This window comes from Pinus tabuliformis, chromosome 2_2, assembly GCF_031772625.1.
Source record: "Pinus tabuliformis cultivar Carrire ecotype Pingquan chromosome 2_2, CPIR1, whole genome shotgun sequence".
NCBI classification, from domain to species: Eukaryota; Viridiplantae; Streptophyta; class Pinopsida; order Pinales; family Pinaceae; genus Pinus; species Pinus tabuliformis.
In genome coordinates, this window is record NC_142300.1 from 1,258,772,277 (window position 1) to 1,258,777,429 (window position 5,153).

General features: G+C 41.5%; 1 pseudogene; it reads right to left on the reverse strand.

Annotated features, from left to right (window-relative positions):
- Positions 1 to 1,053: 1,053 nt before the first annotated feature.
- On the reverse strand, positions 1,054 to 1,827 carry LOC149198053 (cullin-1 pseudogene; annotated as a pseudogene).
- Positions 1,828 to 5,153: the final 3,326 nt, after the last annotated feature.

Below are 5,153 nucleotides of genomic sequence, written 5' to 3' on the forward strand. Positions count from 1 at the left end.
GCGTACTAGTAAATGGATCGGCTAGTACAAGAGCAAAGGGGGTTGTAGCTCCCGTACTGGTATAAGACTGCACCAGTACAAATATTGTAAAAGGATTTTCTTATTAAGAAGAAGATTGAGATGACTTGCAGCAGGTGGTTTTCACCCACATTGGGTTTCCACCTTATATCTTTGTGTTCATGTGTGTGGCTCTTGTGTGATGTTCTGTTCTGTTATTCTGCACCTGTTTACTGTTAATATGCTTAATAATGATCTGATGCATTTACTGAAGATTAAGCTAACTGAATTATAAGATCTCTGGATATACGCGAGTTTCATTAGACACAGTAGCGTGTACACGCGGGTTCACTTAATTAAAGTAGCGTATATGTTTCTGAGTATGAAATTGAAAAGTTTGATTGATCTAATAATACTGATTCACCCCCCCTCTCAGTATTATTTCCAACAATTTCCACAATTCCACTTGCATTATCAGCTATTGGCCCAAACACATCCATTTTCAAAACACATGCTGCAGTACTAAGCATTCCCATAGAGATGCTGCCTTCCAGACAGATTGAAGGAAGGTGATGGTTCCCAAGTAGATAAGGTTCCATTTGTCTGAGACTGAACCCATGTATTACTACGAGGCTTGCCAATATACACACCGCCAGAGAAATGATTTAAACAAAACTGAACATGCTGGATCCCGGTCACAGCAAAGCTAGACAACACAAACGCTTCCTCTCAGCCCAAGTAGACCTGCAGGAAACCAAAAGTGGAAACCAAATCCAGAACACAATTATGCACGCGAGCTCGACACCCTTGTGTGGGACTCTCTTCTTTGGGCTGGCAAGATCATCCATGGCCGTCATTTTAAGGTCCGGACGCGGATCTGAATGCTCTTAGATTATTTCTCAATCTCAAAGCAAATCGTTCTCCTGCCCATTACCAGCTAAACGATCCAGCGCCCTCACCCTGTCAATGGCAACCTGTAGATACCAGTTTGCATATCATGTTCTCCTCGGAACATTCAAACCCAACCCAAGCCTAATTTAAAATGCCACGTGCTTACTACCCTGCTCTGATGGTATGCAGAAAGTCCGTTTCATAAGCCACATTGCGGCCCTTCTTGATTGCCTTGAAATCAGGCTCGAACATCCGTTCCAGTTGCTCAACGCACTCCGTCACTAACTGCTGGTGAGATAAAACTTTTCGGCTCTTCATGATTCTTACAATTGATGCATCAATAGCATAACGCCGAGCTTTATCTACATCCTCAATAACTTTTTTCTTCTCATCCACCGGTGGAAAAGGAATCTTTATTCTCCTCATTTTGTCGGTGAATTTTGCGTTGAATTCAAAATAATCTGTTTGCGCCACAGTTTTTGTGTTTGGTTTTTTATTGAGGATTTTGTATTTTGCGCATGCAAGGGAGTGCAGCGATCTGACAATATCTTCATCGGTTCAATTCAACTGAGACTTGATTTCAGAGTAACTTAGCCTCTCTGACGCATTGAACAGCAAAAGTGCAGATGCCTGATGAGTTGTCACAATAAGTTCCATTGGCTTAGGATCAAACTTCCCAATAATATTACAGGTTCCCAAAGAATATATCCATGTAAGCTTCCGATGTTTAGTTTTTGTTTGATAAAGCTCTTTGAACACCTCAACACATTTAACCATCTCAGCAGGTAGATTAAGATCAAATGACTTGTAACTTGGCCAAAATCCAGTTGTCAAAACTGTCACAGTCAAATCTATTCCGGGATGCGCAAGTGGGTTCTCATTAAGATATTCTTCATAGTTCTGAACGGATAGATTATTGAAGCGCACATAACGAAACATTCTTTCCTTGACCAGAACAACATAGTTGCATTGATTCAGGACAGCATATTTTCTTTCAAGACAGTCAAGCAGACGGCCAGGTGTTGCTATTACAACTTCACATATATAGTGAAAACTCAGACCGCAGAGAACTCATTTCTGCCCATAACCTGTAATTGTCCCTCAGAGTTATAGGATGATTTCCTCCTCTGTTGGTATCTTCTGTATAGCCCTCATACTGTCCAAGAATTACATCTTCAGCTCCCCTCAGGCGCAACCTTTTCTTGGAATTTGAAATATCTTTCATAACGCCATCCCTGCCCTGTTTCAATATCATGGTGACAGGTATTGTATGTGGTTATATAACAGCTTGACAAACCTCGTTTCCTGCAGTGTTTCCATCAATTCACCTTAAATATCTGTCATTTCCCAATTTCGTAGCGCAGCCAGTGCAAGGTCGGTGTTTTTCGCTACGAAATCACTAAAACAGGTGGCGCTGCGAAACTGCTAACGGATTTATGCGCTGCAAAAACAGTTTGTCCTTCAGCTAGCCTGAGCAATTTTGGCCACAAAATTTTTAGTGATAACAGGTCCCACCATCGTACATTGGTGGTTTTTCCTTTTTCCGCCCACAGTCCTCTAGCTCGCCGATGTGACCGAGTGCTTAAGCCCTACCATTTCAGCCCTATTTACCCAGCACTAACGCGCATCGAAAACTAGCTCCTTTTCCCATTCCAGGGCTCCCAGGGGATATTTTGACCTCCTGCGCAGTCTCCATGGGCCTCGGTCAATGCGCTTTGATCGAGGTCCTCATCGTTCCACGCTGGCTACCATGGTGTTATAGACATTTTTGGGCACTGCAACCCCAAGCATAAAATTTCCATAAACCAAGGGCTCCTAAGTCCCTAAAAGTGTTGTTCCAACCCCTAAAGGAACAAGGTCAACTAATTACAGCTTCTCCCAGAAGTTCTCCATGAAAAACTACTCAGAACTGGTCAAAACAGGATCATTTCACCTGCTCCATAGGCAAAGTGTGTTGCATCTCACCTAAGTACACTCAGTGGGTGCATTGCATTTCAAAAATCCCTTCTATGGGGTGCGATGGGCGAGAAGAGACAAATGGCAGTGTCAATCCGCGAGGTGGAGAAGCATGGAATCTTCCAGAAACTTCTCCTGTGACACTTGCCTCTCTGAATTCGACCAAGGATGAGTAAGATATCATCAATCTCCAAGTGGAAGCAAGAACTATCAGAGGGAAGACACTAATCAAATCACAAGCTGACTCATCTCCCTTACAGATATCTATATATGGATCCCTCATCCCAGAGATCCAGAGGCTGGAATTTTGCATCTTGTAAGGAATTGCTGTTGGTTTCTTGAGGCAACATCATAGTGTTGGGTGATCTAAGCTTTGCATGAAGTGAAGAAGGGCTTACTTGCTGAGAGGATGATGCTGGGTCAGAACAACTGGTTGTAACTCTCTTGGCTCTTTCTTGATTATCAATAAAGCTATTCAAGTTTTCCTCCATACTCTTGTGTAATCTATGTTTTGTGCATTTGAATGGTCAATTTACATCTAATCCTAGATTGTTTATGATAATAGATCCACGTTCTCTTATAGTGTTATGTTGCTTTGATTCTACAGGTACTCTGTGAAGCTGGGTATACAAGAAAGCGAGTAGCAAAGGGCTATCAGAAGAGAGAGGAATCGAGCAAGGAACCAAGCGCAAGATAGAGGTTGGTCTCTTTTATTCTTCTCTCATCTATTTTCATAAAGGAAAACGAAAGTAGTTTTAATTTGTTTGTTTCTAAGGTAGCTACCCGCCTTAGTGGGATTAGCAGTTCTGCATAGACACTTTTCCCTGTAACAAAGTGTCTTTTCCAGAAACTTCTCATGTGACACTTGCCTCTCTGAATTCGACCAAGGATGAGTAAGAGATCATCAATCTCCAAGTGGAAGCAAGAACTATCAGAGGGAAGACACTAATCAAATCACAAGCCGACTCATCTCCCTTACAGATATCTATATATGGATCCCTCATCCCAGAGATCCAGAGGTTGGAATTTTGCATCTGTAAGGAATTGTTGTTGGTTTCTTGAGGCAACATCATAGTGTTGGGTGATCTAAGCTTTGCATGAGGTGAAGAAGGGCTTACTTGCTGAGAGGATGATGTTGGGTCAGAACAACTGGTTGTAACTCTCTTGGCTCTTTCTTGATTATCAATAAAGCTATTCAAGTTTTCCTCCATACTCTTGTGTCATTTATGTTTCATGCATTTGTATGGTCAATTTACATCTGATCCTAGATTTTTTATGATAATAGATCCATGTTCTTGTATAGTGTTATGCTGCTTTGATTCTACAGGTACTTTGTGAAGCTGGGTATACAAGAAAACAAGTAGCAAAGGACTATCAGAAGAGAGAGGAATCAGACAAGGAACCAAGCGCAAGACAGAGGTTGGTCTCCTTTATTCTTCTCTCATCTATCTTTCATAAAGGAAAACGAAAGTAGTTTTACTTTGTTTGTTTCTAAGGTAGCTATCACCCTTAGTGGGATTAGCAGTTCTGCATAGACACTTTTCCCTGTAACAAAATGGCCACTCCGCTAGGGAGCGACTAGATTGTTTGTTTATCTACATTTGTTTACTTTATAAACTTACAGACGGAGCCTGAAGTTCAGCCAGGTAGCCTTCGAACTGCATTTGCTATGCAAATGCAAAGTAGATAAATTCCGCTTCAGTCAACCTCCAGGTTTTGTTTATGAATTAAACAACTGATTTACAAACTCTCTAATTTCCCTTGTAGTGGCTCTAGTAACCTCCTTGGATCTACCCCTGTGATTGATTTACTGATTATTACTTGCTCGGCCAAAATCCCTGAACTGAACTGCAAACTGTGACCCGGAACCCAAGCAAAGTCTCGTCCCTGGTCCAGTGCACTGTCTGTTCTGTGAATCTCAAATTCAGCGCACTTCCCGAGTGTAGAAGGTGCGCTGCATTTCAAATTCACTGTGTTACAGGTGCGCTGATCAGACTAGGCATTGTTCCTAAATTTTGGTTTCTGTGTTCACTCTTTTCAAATCTATTCAAGAATTTTGCTGCCTGTAGTCAGTACACCTCTGTTTGAAACCCCTTTCCTTGTTGTTATTCTGCCTCCACTGTGCAAAGAACTGTAAATGTTTTTGTGTATTTGTTAAGTCATTTTCAGTTCTCCTTTGAAAAAAAGTAACGTAATTGTACTGTCGTTTCTTGATTTGAAAGTGTCGCAAGTGTCATTTTCAGTCATAGAAGAGAGTCTGCTTGCTCTTGATAGTCAATTACCCTGTTGCTATTGTATTTGATCTGAAT